The sequence below is a fragment of the Gastrolobium bilobum genome, unplaced genomic scaffold, assembly GCF_033153095.1.
Source record: "Gastrolobium bilobum isolate Gb01-03AN ecotype WA unplaced genomic scaffold, APGP_CSIRO_Gbil_v1 utg7324, whole genome shotgun sequence".
Lineage (NCBI taxonomy): Eukaryota > Viridiplantae > Streptophyta > Magnoliopsida > Fabales > Fabaceae > Gastrolobium > Gastrolobium bilobum.
In genome coordinates, this window is record NW_026895968.1 from 96,131 (window position 1) to 117,185 (window position 21,055).

At 37.3% G+C, this 21,055-nt stretch overlaps 1 long non-coding RNA gene and 1 pseudogene across 4 annotated transcripts; both read left to right on the forward strand.

Annotated features, from left to right (window-relative positions):
- Nucleotides 1–257: 257 nt before the first annotated feature.
- LOC133297021 (uncharacterized) lies at nucleotides 258–3,026 on the forward strand. 4 transcript variants are annotated; one of them, XR_009749594.1, is made up of 8 exons: nucleotides 258–476; nucleotides 586–800; nucleotides 882–1,525; nucleotides 1,640–1,732; nucleotides 1,841–2,103; nucleotides 2,339–2,400; nucleotides 2,562–2,740; nucleotides 2,827–3,026. It is a non-coding gene; the product is annotated as an uncharacterized LOC133297021 (long non-coding RNA). The 4 variants fall into 4 exon arrangements; XR_009749591.1 differs by having other exon boundaries at nucleotides 882–1,732; XR_009749593.1 differs by having other exon boundaries at nucleotides 882–1,732; nucleotides 2,562–2,726.
- A 6,181-nt stretch (nucleotides 3,027–9,207) lies between these two features.
- LOC133297018 (citrate-binding protein-like) lies at nucleotides 9,208–11,216 on the forward strand (annotated as a pseudogene).
- The last annotated feature ends 9,839 nt before the right edge of the window (nucleotides 11,217–21,055 follow it).

The window sequence follows — 21,055 nt, forward strand, 5'->3', positions numbered from 1 at the left end:
TCATTAGATCAAGGCAAGGTCAATAACTCTCAAATGAGATATCAAACACTACAGGAAACACGAGATTTGGAGTCGGTTGATTTAAACGCCGCTGATTAAGTTTATAAAAGGATGACTGGGTTTACACCACAAGAAAAGCGGTCAATTTATATGCCTTAAAAAATTTAAAAATAATAAATTTTATTATACAATTAAAAACGAATAGCAGCGCTAAACGACACCACACTATTCTCTCGCTCTTTCCTCTCTCAAATTCTCAGCCCTCTTTCCTCGTTCTCAAATTCTCATAACACACACTAGCCTTTTTTTAATTCTGATTTCTTCATTTTTTTTCTCCTACGATTCTAACTAATGTTTCATTCTAATTTCTTCATCTTTCCTGCTAGGGTCTGGATAGTTTGCCAAAATGGTGACCGTACCTCATTATTTCTCTTTTCTCTTTCGCTTCTCCTCCATATGCACGTTTTTTACCAATCGTAAGTTTGACTTTTGAACTCTTTAATTGTTTGATTTAAATTTCACTTTCAATTCCGATTGGGGAATTCATTTCCTGTTCCGCATCGCATGAATTTCGCATTCCATTAGGGGCACCGCCATGGACGGAGCCTTGACGACGGAGAGGGTGGCGGTGCTATCGTCGCCGATGAGTTTGAGGTCTGTGACGCAGACGGTGAACGGATCGCACAAGTTCGTGATCCTATACACTCACAATTGTATATATGAGGTTCACGGTTGGAGGGTACCACTGGGCTATCTACTATACACTGAAAATTGGGTGACACTGATAAATGTAATATGAGGTAGACAAGTATTGTGATCATGGCAGAGATTTTTTCTGAAAATCTTTCTTTTATTTTCATAAATCATAATTGATTTGGTAGGTGAGAGAGATGACTTCAATATGGCATACAGATGAGCTTAGGAGTCAAAAACCCACCCCTGTTGATGAAGCTAGAGCTGGTAAGCTGCTCAAGTATTATATATGTCAGCTCTTGCATACTTTGGTTCACATTAAATGAAATTAATGAAAATTTGGCATATAAGAATTGCTTGTTTTATTTAATTCCCCATTTCGAAGAAGTTTTTGGATAGTGTTCGCTCTCTTGGAAGTCCTGAAGGTGTTCATATTAACGGTAAAAACGGTGCGTTGGAACCACTTTACACAATGGAGCCTGGTAAGACTTATAAATACAGAATCTGTAACATTGGTCTTAAGGACTCACTTAACTTCAGGATTCAAGGACACCCCATGAAGCTTGTTGAGATGGAAGGGTCCCAACTGCAGATTCAGGTTGATATGCTATCTCGGATTATCATTAAGTCTATGGGTCCACCCCTTTCTTCTCTAGATTTATTTCTCACAGATTTATTTTCAGCTTCTTGATGCTGATATCTGTAGGGATTGTGTTGTTTTGTGGTGAACTAAATTGATTGCTTTGTTTTGCTTACCCTCATCTTTTATATATCCATGAACCTTAGTCATCAAAGATTTTCTTTTGGTTTTCTTCTGAAGGGCTTGACGAAGGTGCGTGATGAACACATGATTTCTATGTATATTACTCTATTCTTAGCTTTTTCCTTCCATTATGACTTAATTTCTTTGTATGTTGTTGCCTCTCCTTTCTTCTTTTTATGACAGCATACAGGAAAGCCACTTCCATTGAGAGCAAATGCCCTTAGAAAGGCTAGTGTCTTTTGGTTTTTACTCCGCTGATTATGACTTCCAATTCAAGTATCTGATTTCCTAGTTTCAATTAACTTGGAGAATTTCCAAATTTATATTTGGTTTTTGTACTAAGTAACATTTCACCGATTGTTTGATTTTGATTCTCTGTTTCAGACCTACATTGTGTACTTGGGAGGACATTCTCATGGTCCAGACCCTTCGTACAAGAGAGGCTTCTGAAACATCATGTTCTTTATCTTCATGTACTCAACCTGAGATTGTAGCCACAGAAAGCTTCTGGTCTTTGCATTTATTATTCTTGCTAGTCACGAGGCATCAAGTATGTTGTCTTATGTATTTTAGAAATGTTGGATAGGACTGTTGCTATAAGGAAGTTCCATCCATATAACATACAAGTACCTCAGTTTTATCAAGAGGTCAGTTCATAATGGTCTTTCTGCTTTTGAAATTGTTATCTTAAAATGATTTTGGGATGGCTTGAGAGGATTGGAGGTGGAAGCATGATTTTGAGGCCTTTGGGTTTTTATAAATATTTATTTCTTTCCTCACATTAGTAAATTGAGATTTGTTATGCTATAATTAACTGTAAACTTTCTCAACTGTTTTTTTTGTGTTTGTTTGATTCAACTAAAGTTATCCTTTTGTGACCAGGTTCAAGTTCTTGGTTGTCTCCAGCACCCACAAACAATTGGCCTTTTAAAGTGGAGAAATGGGTAATGTCCTTGTCTCAGTCTTTCTCTTTCTCTCACTCTCTGTCTTTTGATTCTCTCCTTGTTTTCATATTTATAATATGTCTGACATAAACATTATTTACAGGTTCGCATACTTCATATTTTAATTAATAGTGACTTCCATTTCCATTCCTCTTTTGCAGGAGGTACAAAGAAGGGATATATGGGCCAGAAGGTAAATATTGGTTTTGGAGTTATATTATAAGTCATCAATATATGGGCCAGAACGTAAATATTTTGGTCTCTTGACATGGTTTTCTCACAAGCATTGCTTTGAGACTTAATACAGCTATAATGATGCTCGGCGGGTATAATATCCATTGTACGTGTGTGTGTGTAGCTGCTTTATGTTAACGATGGTTGTTTTTTTATTATTATTATTTTTTTATTTTTTCAAATTTGGTGCAGGTACATGGGAGTCAAAATATTGAGAGAGAATACAGCTGATGATGATGAAACAGAGTGATGAGTAGCATATACTTATTAGTATTGGATAGTCAATATTTATTTATTTATTTTTCACTTCATTATTATTGTTTTTTTAACATTTTTTAACAAGTTTTATTCGTTGTAGGTCCACATTAATTTTTGCTTTGCTTAAAATTCTTATTGACATTTGGTATCAGGTGTACACCTTGTATTGGTATTTGTTATATTTATTACATATTGATGTTAATGATTTTGCTATTCTCTTGGTTTAATTTATAATTTAATGATATTACTGGTTTTGTTCGAATGTCTAAATTGATGACTTTCACTTTTGTCGGTCTTGTATATTTAATTATTCTTTATGAAAAAAATATTTTTTTGAGGCATTTATTCAAAGTGTCTCTGAACACTCATCTATTAATTTAATTGATATCTTATTTTTCTCATTATTTTTGGGATTAAATTTTATATTACATGAATTTCATGATATAATATTGACAGACTTAATTATTTGATCAATCAATAATTAATTTTGTGTAACGATATTAATAAATATAATATAAAAAATGCAAACAATTAATCTGAATTAAAAAAAATGTAGCTGAAATCGAAAAATATTGTAGGCTTATTCAATCAGTTTATTTCACGACGGTTTTACACGAATAACGTCCTTTTGATTTTAAAGTCGGTTATTCCGTCGGTTTCTAAAATCGACGTTGAAATTTTTAACGACCCCAAATTTAAAGTCGGTTCTGAAATGTCGTAGAAATATATTGCGGCTGTTACAACCGCAGCTAAGGACAAAATGAACCGACTCCAAATCCCATTTTTCCTGTAGTGAAATTTTATCTTTTTTTGACACCGGTGTCAAAGGATTATGTCCCCCCCACCACACACACACACAGATATATATACATATATATAAGATCCTTTGACACCAGTGTCAAATTAAAAAGTTTAATATCAAACCTTAATCGTTCATTGTTGGAGATTATATGTAACAGTAACGTATATTGTTTGAATTCTTTGTAACCGTAGGTTTGAATTCTTTGTAACCGTAGGACTGTTTAGATAGAGTATTTATCTGTTTTAGTCTGTTACGTTGTTAGCTGTTAGCAAATCGTTGTTCTTGTGCTAACCATTTATTGTATGTTCGCCTATTTGAAGGCTACCAATGAATGAGATAAACACACAGTTGAAATATCAAGTTTATCTTGGTATCGGAGCAATCCTAGTATACACGTTTCCGCATTCCCTTTCAGTGCGAAAGCTGGTTCATTTAACATGGCACCAGGTGGTGGCAGCAAGTCCAAAACAACTGATTCTAGTTCGCCATTTTACTTGGCTGGATCCGACAGTCCAGGTCTCTTGTTAACGACTGTCATGCTGCGTGGTGAGGCCAACTATGACAACTGGGCCAAGCTTATGAAAAACGCATTGAAGGAGAAAAACAAATTGGGTTTTGTGACCGGTTCAGTCAAGAAACCAGGAGAGGATGATGCCGAAGAGTGGCGCGCCTGGGAGATGTGCAATTCGATGCTCAATGGTTGGATTCACAACACCATTGATGCAAAACTTCAACCATTCATCAAGTGCTTTGATGACGTCAAGGACTTATGGAATGATCTAGAGGAAAGGTATGCAGTGCAAAACTTTCCAAGACAGTATCAACTGAAATCCAGTTTAGCCAATGTCAAGCAACATGGAGATAGCGTTGGTGATTATTACACCAAACTCAGGGTTGTATGGGACGATCTGGAAGGCAGTAAAACTCGCAAGTCTTGCGATTGTGGTGATAAGTGTGCCATTGCCAAAGCAATCGAGGAGGAGCAAGAGCATGATCGCGTTTATCAATTTTTGATGGGGCTGGATGAATCTACATTTGGCAATCTGAGATCCCATATCCTCAACACTTCTCCTCTTCCTAGTGTCAACAAAGTGTATGCAATTGTCACTCAAGAGGAGACCCATCGTAGTATTTCTCGCGTTCAAGATGAGAGGAGTCAGGTAGTGGGATACTCAGCCCAAACCGATTCCATGAAGCAGTCAGACACGTCCATGCAGCAGCGGATGGTTCCTAACAAACCACAAGACAGAATACCTTGCCCTCATTGTGGCAGGACCAATCACGACCCTTCCAAATGCTGGAACGTTCATGGTTTTCCACCAAACAGGAGTGCTGGTCGCGGACGAGGAAGGGGAGGACGTTCGACAGGACGTTATACGCATGCTCATGCGATGTTTGCAATGGATGCCTCACACCCAGTTGCTGCTAACTCTCTTCCTCCAGACGTCTCCCATTCTGCCTCTTCTCAAGTTGCTGCACACTCTGTTTTGACCCCAGAAATTGTGAACAAACTGTTAACATTGGTAGACCAGCCTCAGTCACATGAAAAATTATCTGGTAAGCGTATTCATTCTCAATGGCTCATTGATAGTGGGGCCTCACGTCATATGACAGGCACTTTGGCTTTATTAGCTGACATTACACCTATTCCCCCTCTATCTGTGACTCTACCAAATGGTTCTATTACTTATGCTGCAAAACAAGGCTCGATGGTGTTTAATACAAACTTCAGCTTGTCAAATGTTTTATATGTGCCTAACCTACGCTGCAATCTCATCTCTGTTTCCCAATTGCTTCACTCCAAGAGCAGTAGCATTACATTTACTGATAAAAAGTGCATTTTGCAGGACCAAGTGCTGAAGAGGGAGATTGGTTTGGGTGAACATCATGAAGGAGTCTATGTGTTTCAGCCTTCATGTGCTTCAGCTTCGGTAGTTCAAGCAGGAGAGTCAATTGACTTGTGGCACAACAGGCTAGGCCATGCATCCTATGATATCTTATCTCTGGTTCCAGAATTTAAAGCTTTGCAAAATAAAGTAGTATGTAAGGCATGTGAAGTTTGTCATCGTGCCAAGCAAACTAGATCAATGTTTCCTATAAGTTTTTCTCGCAGCAAAGAATGTTTTGATTTAATCCATTGTGACACTTGGGGTCCTTATCAAAATTCTTCTTCTTCTGGTGCACGTTATTTCTTAACTGTGTTGGATGACTATAGTAGGCATGTATGGGTTTTTATGTTGGCCGATAAAAGTGAAACTTATGATCGGATGTGCAAATTTCTTGCTATGGTTCTGAACCAATTTGGTAAAATCGTAAAAATAATAAGGTCTGATAATGGTACTGAGTTCAAATCTAATAACATGGTGAAACTCTTGAATGAAAAAGGTATTTTGCAACAAACAACTTGTGTTTATACGCCTGAACAGAATGGGAGAGTCAAAAGGAGGCATAGACACATCTTAATGTATCACGTTCCTTACTATTTCATGCAAATCTCCCTGTTGATTTTTGGGAGGAGAGTATTCTTGCTGCTGTTCATATAATTAATAAAACACCTACAAAAGTTCTCCAAGGAAGGTCACCACATGAAGAATTGCATGGAGTTAAACCAGATTATACATACTTGCGCACGTTCGGTTGTCTGTCATTTGCTAATACAAGAGGAAACCAACTGACAAGTTTGCTCCACGTTCGCGACGATGTGTTTTCTTCGGATATGCAATAGGGCAGAAAGGTTGGAGATTGTTTGATATAGAAGCGCAACAAAGCTTTGTGTCCAAGGATGTAAAATTTTTTGAAAATATTTTTCCTTTTCGCGAAGCTCCAGTACAATCTGTTTCTGCACCAAATTCTCGTGTGCCTACAGAACCAAATTACTTTGACGAAGGCTAAATTGTCCATGACGGTTCTGATGCATCAAATGACAGCCCAACGCCTAGTGGATCATGTGTTCCTTTGGACGATAGGGGGAGTGTTTCGCTGGAAGCAACACCAACTAACGAAGTTGCCGCTAGGGAGTCCTCCTTACTAGAAAGAAGTTCGAGTTCTAGTGATGCATCAACCCAACAACTGTTGCTGGAAGCAAATCTGCGTCAAACAGTCACACGCCAGCACCGTACCAGGAAGCAGCCATCTTATTTGCAGGACTATGCATGTCAAGTAGCTGAAACACACACTCCTTCATCTCTCCCTACTCAAACCAATGTCACCTCAGGTACTCGGTATCCTATGTGCAATTATCTTAGCCTCACTAACTTTTCTAAGCAACATCAAGATTTTGTTGCAGCTATTGACACAGGTCATGAACCACGTACATTTCAAGATGCTATGAGAGACTCCCGATGGGTGGAAGCCATGAGGGCTGAAATCACAGCCTTAGAAGACAACCATACATGGTGCCTCACGGATTTACCTCCAGGGAAGCGTGCTCTTCCAAGCAAGTGGGTGTTTAAAATAAAATATCGTTCTGATGGAACGGTGGAACGGTATAAGGCAAGATTGGTGATTGCAGGTAATTATCAGATTGCCGGGAAAGATTACAGTGAGACTTATGCACCAGTGGCAAAGATGGTGAGTGTACGTACATTGCTTGCAGTGGCTGCAGCAAGAAACTGGGAGTTGCACCAGCTTGATGTTCATAACGCATTCTTGAATGGAGAAATAAGTGAGGAAGTTTACATGAGATTCCCCCTGGATTCAGTACTGGGTCTAAGCATAAAGTATGTCGTCTTACAAAGTCATTGCATGGTTTGCGCCAATCACCCCGAAACTGGTTTTCCAAAATCAGCAGTTCGTTGACGGCATATGGATTTGTTCAGTCAAAAGCTGATTACATGCTCTTTACTATGCATAAAGGGGAGGTGTCTCTTGCACTTTTAGTTTATGTCGCCGACATCATCTTAGCAGGTAATAATTCACATGCTTGTCTTGCAGTCAAGGAATATCTGAATCAGTGTTTTAAAATAAAAGACCTGGGTAGTCTGAAATATTTTTTGGGTATTGAAATTGCCCGCAGCAAGAAAGGAATATTTTTATGTCAGCGTAAGTATGCCCTGGATATTCTTTCTGATTCCGGGCTCAGTGGATGTAAACCAGCGATTTCCCCCATAGAACAAAATCATCGTCTTGCCTTGGATGACAGACCAGTATATGAGAACCCTGAACGGTATAGAAGACTCATTGGTAAGTTGATTTACCTCACTATCACAAGACCCGACCTGAGTTATGTTGTTCATATCCTTTCTCAATTCATGCATTCACCGCGCCTAGCTCATTATGAGGCTGTTCTTCGGGTTCTTCGATATGTAAAGAGAGATCCTGGTCAAGGACTTCTCCTCAAATCGGATTGTGACCTAAAAATTCATGCCTATTGTGATTCGGATTGAGCTTCATGTCCTCTTACCAGACGATCTCTCACTGGTTTCTTTATTATGTTGGGTTCTTCACCCGTATCCTGGAAAACCAAGAAACAAGTAACGGTGTCTCGCTCTTCTGCAGAAGCAGAGTATAGATCAATGGCTGCAGCTACAGCAGAGATTGTGTGGCTCAAGTCGTTTCTCACCTCTCTTGGGGTCACTCACTCAAGTCCTATGGAATTGTTTTGTGATAACCAAGCTGCTTTACACATTGCAGCGAATCCGGTGTTTCACGAGCGTACCAAGCATATTGAGTTAGATTGCCACTTTGTACGTGAACATATTCTAGCCAAGCATATTACAACAGCTCATGTGCCTTCTCGTTCCCAACTTGCTGATTTGTTTACTAAAGCCTTGGGACAACGCGAGCTTCTTAGTTTTCTTTCCAAGATGGGCATTTCATCCTTATATACTCCAACTTGAGGGGAAGTGTTGGAGATTATATGTAACAGTAACGTATATTGTTTGAATTCTTTGTAACCGTAGGTTTGAATTCTTTGTAACGTATATAGTTTGAATTCTTTGTAACCGTAGGACTGTTTAGATAGAGTATTTATTTGTTTTAGTCTGTTACGTTGCTAGCTGTTAGCAAATCGCTGATCTTGTGCTAACCATTTATTGTATGTTCGCCTATTTGAAGGCTACCAATGAATGAGATAAACACACAGTTGAAATATCAAGTTTATCTTTCATTTCCACCAATGTAAGGTTATAATTTATTGGGAATTAATAATTAATTAATATGTTTGTTTGGCGGAAATAATAACGTTGATTGACGAAAATCAACGGTTAGGATTTGATGTCAAATTTCAAAATTTGACATCAAATCCTAATCATTGATTTCCGCCAATCAATAATTATCATTTAGTATGAATCAAACTTATTAATTAAGTATTAATTTACAATAAATCGTAATCGTTGATTGACGGAAATCAACGGTTAGAATTTGGTATCAAATTTTTAAGTTTGAACCGATTTCAAAGGATCTTGCCACTATATATATTTATGTCTCTACTTTTATAAGTTCCCACTATGCCTCTACTTCAATAAGTTCCCACTATTCTGTTGATGAAAATCAAAGGAGTTGAGCAAAGAAAAATGAATAGCTCTTACATGTATGTTATTCTATCTTTAATCATTCTATTCTCTCTGGAGAACTTCGAACTAGTACATGGCCAAGATCCTACATACGGCTTCAGCCCTGTCCCATTGACACAAGCGAATTTTGAGGTGCAGAAGCCATATGACATACCATTAGACCAAAGGTATAGTTATATTGATGGCGTTCATCGATTATGGGTCTATGCTGATGACAAGCCTCATGATCCTAGCAGCCACGTACACTCAGCCACGCACAGAAATTCGCATTAAGGGGTATTCTTCCCCTCTTTTGATTCACATATAATTCATACAGGAGAGATCAATTATGTAACAATAACAAGTATTACACTTAATCTTAATAGTTTATTCCATTAGCGTTTAATAAATTTGAATAGTTAAAGGTAAATGAAATGAAAAGTTAATAATAATTGCAAGGCTTGTCATTCTTGGGAATGAATCATATCCTGTGTGTTATTTTTTTTTTTTTGATACCGATATCCTGTGTTATTTAATATGACTACGTCATGTAAGATGATCATAATTATTAATTAACGGAAATAAAGGGAGTGACAAATTCATAATAGTTGATTTGGTCACAAATGGTTAAAATCTTTTTACATAAAATTACCATGTTAAATAAAATATCAGAAGATTTATCCGTTATTCTTACTAAGATATCCTCCTATTCAGATTACACTCCTATATATTCATATTATAAAGTGAAAAACTCTCTTCAATATTAGGTGTTTTTTTGTTATGTCTAATTTTTTTTCGAATGTATATATATATATATATATATATATATATATATATATATATATATATATATATATATATATAGGACAAATACTGCAATACCGCGTTTTTTTGTTCCTACTTCTTTCTTTTTTCTGAATTTTGTATTTCATATTTTCTTCCAAATATATGACAGATAATAAAAAAAATTTGAGTATTCAGAGATGCTTTTGTTATTCCCAATAATAGTGCTCGATAACTAATCGCTTCTTGCAAGGCACGCCCCGTTCGTTCAGCTCGCAACAACAAGCAATTTTTGCTGCCTTTATCCTTTTTGTAGGTTCATTGGGGTTCTTATTGGTTGGAGCTTCCAGTTATCTTAGGTTTTTATGATCCAATAAATAATCAAACCTATTTAAATATTCCTGTTATTCAATATTTTCTTGAGACTGCACCAATCTTAGTAATTGAATAATGAAATCATAATTTGTTGGTTGATTATATCATTAACTATTTCTTTTCTATATATATATTGGTTTAATATTTTTCTGTAATCGGAGATAACTTATCTCTAGTAATCTTAAGTTGTTTTGAGGTTAGAAGAAATATATTTTGTAATTATAATATATTATGAGATTATATTAGCCTATATCATTATATATTTTTTTCTCTCAATTTCAAAATGTTGTTATTTTTTAGTAATATAAAATAGCTTCATCTCCAATGGCAAGAAGGATTAAACCCTATATATATAAATTTACGACAGAAAGATTAAACCCTATATATATTAACAATTGCAGAGATTCTAGTATGATATTTTAGTTTTTTATTTCCCCATAAAAATCGGTTCCATTAAAAATCTGGGGCAATTATAATCTTTTATGCAGGGGCTTGACTACAACTCTGGGGTTTGGCAATTTGAAGGCTATGGTTTTGTGCCAAATGGAACATCTGGTGCTTTTGTAGCACAGATCCATGGTGCAGCGCATGGTGCTACCACACTGATACTAGGAATATACAACGGAGATATGAGGTATTACGATAGAGATTTGGTGGCTGAGAATGCTTACGATAAGTGGTTCAGACTTAATATCATCCATGATGTGAATAGAGGAACGGTGACCGTGTTCATTGATGGAGAGAAAAAGCTTCAGGCAAAGGATAAAGGGCCAGTAGACTTGTACTTCAAGTGTGGGGTTTATGCTGCACGTTTAAATATAAGCTACTACATGGAATCAAGATGGAGAGATATCAAAATATATAGAAAATGATAACCATAAGTAATTTAGAGCCTTTATCTATGATTCCTAAGAACGTACTATCTCTATAGGTATATATTTATTGAATTATTCTTTGGTAATTTATCTTGATTCCTTATTTAATTTAAAAGGCAGGAAAGGCTATATATTTTTTCGACCAATTCAAAAAGAAATGTTACAAAAACTTGATTGTAAAAGTTTAATTAGAAATTTTACATCTAAAAAATACAAAAGAATAAAATTTGAATAATTTTTTTCATTAAATAAAATAGTCTCATATATATTTAGCTTTAAACCTCCAAACCAAAGATCTGGTAGGACCTTGAGCTCATGATGCCGATAAAATAAAAGATGCTGTGTTTTGAATAAGTATGGACTGGTATAGAACCTGAGCGTTGATGCATGAAAAAATATATCTCAAATATTATTGTTAGTGTATGTATAGAGAATAGTTGTGAAATATAATTTGTTGCTTATATTATATTATATTTGTCAGCAGAGTTATCAAATTAAGTATATATTTAGTATATTGTGAGTATAGCTACTGCAATTAGTATATTACGATAATTAATTTTGTTTTTCCCATTTTCTGTAATTATTACTATATAGTCATTGAGTTATAAACATGTGTAGCCTTCTTTTCCTATTTAAAGTTTAAACAGGCTAAGAACACTACAATTTTCAGTTTCCCTTCATCTGTTTATCTTAGAGCTGTCAACATGGGTTAGTCTATCCCATTAGACCCTAACTCGCCTGGGTTAAGGCCAAAAAGTACATAGGATGAAATGAGGTGGGCCCCACCGTCACCTCACGCGATTTCAAATTAATTCAAAATTCCCTCATATTCCACTAAACGTCCATAATTTCATAACCTATTTAGAAACTCTAATTTTTAACATTAACCATTGTCCTTTAATTACCCTTGATCAGATGAACCCGGAGTTTTCCGATCGTTCGTAGAAAATGCAGTTTTAAGCTGTTACGCGCGTCGTAGGCACGCTTCCCCAAACTTACTAATTTCGGTCAATTTTCATCACAAATCATATTTCCTAGCCCTATACACCGTTTAAAACTTATATCCAAACCTAGAGCTCAAAACTCAATCGGCACGTTTTACAGTGCAACTGTACCGCGATATTTTTACTCGGTAAAAACACTATGCACAGAATTTTCTGAAACTTGCCTAACCACTCAATTTTTCGTTCTGAATCCATTTCCATATTTATTTTGATCATTTGAGACCTCCTACTCATGTTTACCTTCCTAGGGTTGCGTGTTTGGCTAATTACCGTTTTACCCTTTCTTTGTACTTTAACCTAATTTTCAGGATTTTCACTAATCCTTCCCTTTAATCCATGTTTAGTATATTAATATATAATATAGAAATGTGAGGTGTTATATTCACCCCTCCTTTTTGAAATTTTGACCGCAAAATTAAATCATACATGTCCGCTAACTCAGGATATAGCCGGAGAATCTCATCCTCCCGCTTTCAAGTAGCCTCCCCCGGTGTACGTCCTTCCCATTGAATCTTTAGCATTGGAATATTCTTATTTCTCAGCGCCTTCTCATTGTGGTCAAGGACATCAATAGGACCAACAGGAGTCTTCAAATTCTCTTGAATCTCAATATCATCCAGTATCACCACATGTGATTCATCCGGAATATAACACCGCAGCTGCGATACATGGAAAACATCATGTAGATTCGAAAATTGTGGGGGAAAGGCAAGCTGATAGGCCACTAATCCCACTCTTTTCATTATCTGAGACGGCCCAATAAACCGAGGACTCAGCTTCCTCACACCCAATGCACGGCCAACACCCGTAACTGGATATAACTGCACAAATACATGATCACCTTCTCAAATTTAAGCGGTCTGTGTCTATTATCATAGTAACTTTTCTGTCAATTCTGTGCCTGCTTAAGTTTTTCTGTGATCATTTCTATCTGTGCTATAGTTTCTTGCACAAAATCCGGCCCAAATCTCTCTTTATCGCCTACCTCAGTCCAACAAGTAGGAGTACGACACCTCCGTCCATACAATGCCTAATATGGTGCCATGCCCAGACTGGAATGAAAACTGTTATTATAAGAAAATTCCACTAATGATAAATACATGTCCCAAGCATTACCCTGCTCCAGTGTGCAAGCTCTCAACATATCCTCAAGTGTCTGTATGGTCCTCTCAGTCTGACCATCAGTCTGCGGGTGATACGCAGTGCTCAGCCTGAGCTGAGTGCCAAAAGCCTGCTGCAAGGCTCCCCAAAAGCAAGAAGTAAATTTCGGGTCCTGATGACTAACAATGCTAACCGGTATCCCGTGGAGCCTTACAATCTCCTTTACATATAACTTAGCTAATTTCTCCGTAGAGAAATCCACTCACACTGGCAGAAAATGTGTAGACTTCGTAAGCCTGTCCACTATAACCCAAATGGAATCGTAACCAGCCTTGTTTCTGATGTTCTATTTTTACTTTCTAACAAATTAACACTCTTAGGCATCTCTCCCATTTCCACTCTGGTATATCCAATGGCTGAAGTAAACCAGCAGGTTTCTGATGTTCTATTTTTACTTTCTAACAAATTAAGCACCTTGAAACATATTCAGCAACATCCTTCTTCATCCCAGGCCACCAGAATTTCTCTTTTAAGTCTTGATACATTTTTGTGGCACCTGGGTGGACAACATACTGACCCTTATGAGCCTCAACCATTACCTCCTCTGCTAACTCTTTGAGCATTACAATCCTGTCCTGATACATTAATAACCTTGTTCATTCAAAGATATACAAGTCTGCCCTTTCAAATACTGTCAATCCGTATATGAGTTTCTCTAATTTTCTCGTGTAACTCATTTTCAATCCGTAACCACTCAACTTCACCCATCCTACCTGCAAAGAAATCCGTTAATTTCAAATCCTGAACTTGCTCAGTCACTTCATTATCCCACATCATCAGCTGGGACACGCTGACAGACTTCCTACTCAAGGCATCTGCCACCACATTAGCTTTACCCGGATGGTATTTCAACTCAAAATCATAATCCTTTAAGAATTCCACCCATCTCCGCCGTCTCATATTCAGCTCTTTCTGATCAAACTTTTGTGATCACTGAACACAACAAATTTCATTTCATACAGAAAATGCCTCCATATTTTTAAGGCAAACACAATAGCAGCAAGCTTCAAGTCGTGTGTCGGATAATTTTCCTCATGAGGCTTCAACTGCCTAGAAGCATAAGAAACCACTCTCCCCTCTTGCATCAACACACTCCCCAAACCTTTCTTAGAAGTATCACAGTATAATACAAACTCACCTTCCAGATCGGGAAGAGTCAACACAGAAGCAGTAGTCAATTTCTCTTTAAGAGCCAGAAAACATTTCTCACATTCCTGGATCCACACAAAAGGAGTATCCTTTCGTGTTAATCGGGTCAACGGTAGTACCATCGTGGAAAATCCCTCTACAAATCTGCGATAATAACCAGCAAGACCCAGAAAGCTCTTGATCTCAGTCACAATCTTCGATCGTTCCCAGTCAATTACTGCATCAATTTTGTTTGGATCCACTGCAACACCCCTAATAGAAATAACATGACCCAGAAATTTCACCTCAGATAACCAAAATAGATGGCGTAGCATACAACTTTTTATCTTTCAACACCTGCAACACAGTCCTCAGATGCTCCGTATGCTTCTCTACACTTTTAGAATAAATTAAAATGTCATCAATGAACACTATCACAAACTGATCCAAATACGGTTTAAAAATACGATTCATATAGTCCATGAATACCACAGGGGCATTAGTTAGCCCAAAAGGAATCACCTGATACTCGTAGTGTCCGTATCTAGAGCGGAATGCCATTTTAGGTACATCCTCCGGCTTAATCCGGATCTGGTGGTATCCGGACCAGAGATCAATCTTAGAAAATATACAGGCACCCCTCAACTGATCGAGCAAATCGTCAATACGCGGCAATAGGTATCTGTTCTTAACCGTAACCTTATTCAACTGCTGGTAGTCGGTACACAATCTCATGCTTCCATCCTTCTTTTTCACAAATATAACCGGTGCTCCCCACTGAGACACTCGGTCTGATAAAATCCTTTGCAGTTAACTCCTCAATATGTTTCTTCAACTCAGCCAACTCTAGTGGTGACATCCGGTATGGAGCCAAAGAGATAGGCCCCACACCAGGCAACAATTCAATAGAGAACTCAATCTCTCTCTCAGGTGGGAATTCCAGTATCTCATCAGGAAATACATCCACAAATTAATTAAGCACTGAAATACTAGAAATCTCTATCTCCTTATCACCCACCAATCCACCCAAGAAAACATAACCCAGATCACCAGCCTTCAAGGCTTTAATTGTTTGACAGACAGACAGAAAAGAAGACGGACAAACCGAGGGCTTCTCGTGAGATAATATCAACCTCTTGCCGCAGTAACAATCATTGCGCAGTTTTGAGACAACCAATCCATACCCAAAATCAAATTAACAGAGGCCAGGGGCAAGATAATCAAATCAATAGTGTAACCCCTACCTTCGTAGATAAACCCAACCTCTTTACATATAAAGGAGGAATCACTAACCTTTCCTGTAGCAGTAGTAATACGCATAGGGGGAATCATCCGTGTTACTATTAACCCCAAGCCCTTAGCAACATATTCTGCCATGAACGAATGCGTCGCTCCCGAATCAAATAAAACAGACAAATCAATATTAGAGATAAAAATTATACCTTTAACCAGATTAGGTTCCTTCTCCGTCTGCTGCGCATTAGCAATATATACACATCCAACCGTATGAGCAGATGGCAAGGTCTGCAGATTCGCAGCCTGCCCAGTATTGCTATAACATTCCCTGGCAAAATGCCTAACTTTACCACATTTAAAACAAGAATTCGGAGCCGCAATACAAGGACCCCGATGATACCTCTTACATTTATCACAGTGCGGAGTAGAATTTCTATCATTAAAACCGCTCCTCTGACCACTACCCCTCTTGAATTGACCAGGAGACTGCCTTACCTGCAACCCCCTACCTCTATTATTATTCTGATGGTAGCCACCTCTGTTATTATTTCCAGAAGAACCAGATGTCCTCTTATTTTTCTGCTCTCTCGAAGAACTAAACTTTGGATACCTGCCATAAACAGTTTCAACCCTCTTGCACTGGGTCACTAAGTCAGCAAAATTCCTCACAGCAGTATTAGACATCCTTTTTGCAATCTTCTCATTTAATCCCCTCTGCAATTTTGCAGATAAAAACTCAGGAGTCGGCAGCATACCCCCATTGTTCACAAACTTAACCAATTCATTAAATTTAGCCACATAAGCATCAACAGTCATGGTACCCTGTACCAATTTATCAAATTCGCCCTGCTTGGCTTTCCGAACATCCCTGGGAAAATACTCTTCATGAAATAGCCTTTCAAATAAAGCCTAAGTTATTTCTTCCCCCTGAATAGTAAACGGGCGAGATGCGTCGTACCACCACTCACGGGCATCCCCCTCAACCATTTAAACAGAATAAAGCAGTCTCTGGGGATCCTGGCACCTAATAACTTGAAATATTTTCTCCATCCCCATCAACCAGGTAGTAACTACCTTCGGGTCCCTTGACCCTAGAAATGCTGGTGGTTTGTGTTTTCTGAAAGATATGAGCCTCTGCTCATTAGTACCAGAAAATACCTGCCCAGCAACCCCAGAGGACTGAGAAAAATATTAGGATCCACAGAAGGCTCTGGGATATAAGTAGGATCAGTAATTTCGCGACTAGCCTCCTTAGAATGACGACTAGCCCTACTCCCCTTCTGATGAGGTGTAACAGATGGCGTACAGGTAGAAGTCACTGTAGCCGTATACGGAGGAGAATCATTCCTCCTGTGCCGAGTTCTATCTGCCCTCATCTCATTCATGAAGGCATGCATCATATCCTGATTATTTTTCATCAGGTTCTCAGTCATTATTCTATTTGCAGCAGTCTCCTCCTGCAGAGCATTCAGAACTGTAGTAATAGGATCTGGTGCTAGAGGACCTGCACCTCGAGTTCCCTGGCGACCTCGAGCCCTACTCATGATATATGTACAAGTAACACAAAGGAATGAGCTGATTAGACCCACATTGAGGAATCACATATACATTAATCATAAATAGTTCACAGATAGCTATACAACACAAAATACATTTATACATTGTCAGAGTTCCCTAACAAAACTGCTCTGATACAGTAAAACGTAACAGCCCATTGTACACCGGTATTGTTAACATTAATTATGATATTAAGCGCAGTTACAATCACAACAATTCATTTATAAAAATGCGAGTAAACTTTTTCCGTTTATTACGCGAGCATTTAAATCAATAAAAAGCGTAATAAATAAAAGTTGTGACCGTAACTGTAAGCTCTTTGCAGAATAATTATTTAAACTAACTAGATATCATATATTACATCTCTCAATTCACTAAGGGATTTTCATAAATCCACTTAGCTAAAATCTCACTTTTATGTTTTCTACCTATCCGAACATGGTTCGGTCTTTAAATTTCTGCGGACAAATCGCATTCTACAAGTCTCTCATCTTTTAGTATGTTATTCTAGACTTAATTGAATTTCTAGGAAGCTATCACACGAGTTATAAAGTTCTTGTTTGCTCCGGATATCGCCATTTGAAGTTGGACAAGCAAATCTGCCAGCCAACCTCAAAATGGCTCCAAACAGCCTTCACTCAATCAATTATTCTGGAAACGAAACTATACCAATTGCTCTCAAATTTTTATACAACAAACTAGACACCTCAAGCTTCAATTTTATATATCATACACCTAATTTGACCAAGAAACGAAGCGGGAATAATTTTCCCAATCTCGCACCAGATCTGCCACATGGGCAGTCCGTGTTCTCTGCCTTCTACAGGACGAAACCAACCCAGAATTTTCAAAAAATTTAACACAAGATAGAGGGCATCTCAAGCTTCAAAACGGTGTATGGAACGTCCCTATCAAACTTCTATGGAGCGAGATATGCTCTTCCAAAGTTCACCTAATTTCTGCCAATTTCTAGAAAATTCGCTAGAGTTTCTTTTATTTTTCCAATAAACCCCAAATTTACAAAAGTTTTCTCTAATCTCAAATTGTACCTAATAATCATTGGGTGGCACAAAAGGACCAGCAATGCCTTGGTGCTCTTACAACCCTTCACAATTTATATCCAATTTAATCAATATACATCATTCATGCTTACTTTCACAATTTAACTTATTTCAATCACAAGATTCCATTTGCATGCATTCTTTGAATCATAAAGCATCATTCACATCCTAGAATAGGCTTATTGCCCTTTCATCATATTACATTCTTTATGGTTACATCAATTCTTCATATTACAATTTACAACAAATAGACAAATTACAATCTTCCTTCAACACCAATGATCATTCAATTCAATTTAGCAATGCAATACATCCTAGCATCCTACTATTTACTCATATAAACATCCAACAATTCAATTACACAATCCTAACAACAATCCCAAACACAAAGTCATGGCATTTCACCCAAATTTTTCCTCAGTTATCATCAATTTTCACCAATAAATTTTGGGAAAAATAAGTATAATGTTGTAGAAAAATATTTAGGTAATGTTATAGAGATAGAGATGGTGGGACCTATACTTGTTTTCAAAAACCAAAAAAATAAACAAGTGTAGGTCCCACCATCTCTATCTCTATAACATTACCTAAACACTTTCCTACAACATTATACTTCTATTTCCCATAAATTTTATGACATACAACACTCGTAACATCATTCTAAGACATATCTATCTAATACACATTTTCCATTTAAGCTCTCTAACTACATCAATCACACAAAATGCCTCTAGGGTTCATAATTTAAATTAATGAATCCAACCAATAAAATGTGATGAAACATGCTCAATAGCTTGGCCTAGGACTCCTCCACAACATACAAAATCATTGGGGAACCAAACAACTCCACGAGTGCAAATCTACTCACTTTGGCCGCAGGTTTGGGGGGGGGATTTTCTCAAAATCTAGGGAGTTTCATGGCTTAAGGCTACTACCATTGTGTTTGGGAGGTGATTTCCAACAAGTTTCAAGACAAACTTCACTTGATTTGGTTAAGTATTGAGTGAGTAATGGAGGAAAGAAATTTTGAAAGCGAACTTGCCTTCTAATGGGGAGGGCCGCAGGTTTTGATGAGTGAGGGGGGTGTGATGGTGATGATGAATAGTAATAAGCCATGTGGCCTAAGTGGCTTAAGTGAGGTGGGCCCCACCGCCACCTCACGCAATTTCAAATTAATTCAAAACTCCCTCCGATTCCACTAAACGTCCATAATTTCATAACCTATTTAGAAACTCTAATTTTTAACATTAACCATTTTCCTTTAATTACCCGTGATCAGATGAACCCAGAGTTTTCCGGTCGTTCGGAGAAAATGCAGTTTTAAGCTGTTACGCGCGTCGTAGGTACGCTTCCCCAAACTTACTATTTTTCGTCAATTTTCATCAGAAATCATATTTCCTATCCCTATACACCATTCATAACTTATATCCAAACCTAGAGCTCAAAACTCAATCGGCACATTTTACGGTGCAACTGTACCGCGATATTTTTACCCGGTAAAAACACTATTCACAGAATTTTCTAAAACTTGCCTAACCACTCAATTCTTCGTTCTGAATTCATTTCCAGGGTTATTTTTATCATTTGAGACCTTCTACTCAATTTTACCTTCCTAGGGTTGCGTGTTTGGCTAATTACCGTTTTACCCTTTCTTTGTATTTTAACCTAATTTTCAAGATTTTCACTAATCCTTCCCTTTAATCCATGTTTAGTATATTAATATATAATTTAGAAATGTGAGGTGCTATAATATCAACCCTGTTTTGCTGCATAATGGGGTTCCAACCCCTCTCTAATTTCATAACATCACCTAATAGACATTTGAAACATAATTCAAATCAATCTTAGCCATTCCTCGGATTTACAAAGTTCAATCTCTCCATGGATTATACATGTGATATTTCTAAACATAAACTTTATATAACATCCTTGAATCTTACAAAATGAATATATTCAAATGTCAACACATGAAAATACATAAACATGATGTAACGTCCAATTACATAATTACATCACTAAAGTCTCTTGTACATAAATCTCATTACACTTCCAAATTACATGGTTCATATACAATGCTCTCTAAACAAAATACATATCATAGGAATCATGTAATATGCATATGGCCAACATCCAGGCCTCAAAATGTTCACCCACATGTGAATGCTTAAAATGTACATATATCATGAACTGTATGCATAATCTGATTACATCACCACAAAGTAATTAGTCTATAACATGTTGTGTTATCATGCTTGCCCTGTGATGGTCCTACTCCGTCTGTGGAAGTACCTAAAATGTATTCACCATAACGCGGGGTGAGATAAAAATCTCAGTAAACTAAGGGTCCTTAGAGGATCACTCCACCCTATAATTCATTTGCTATATGTAAGAACTCACACCGCTAAATTTGGAAATTAATGAGTTAAATATGGTTTAATCAATAATTCCATAATTGACTTTGGATAAATAGAAAAAGAGCATAATATTAATATTAAGTTACTTTTCAGAAGGAAAGTGCAAACACCGGGTATTTCACGATATAAATGGATACCGGCGAGGTAACTCGAGAAATAAAAAATATATGAATATTCATAGAAAAATATCTAGGTCAAGAATATCAAATTTGAGATGAAAATAGTAAGCGGTGATGTCAGAACTAATACTAGCTATTTCATAGTAGAAAGTGTGT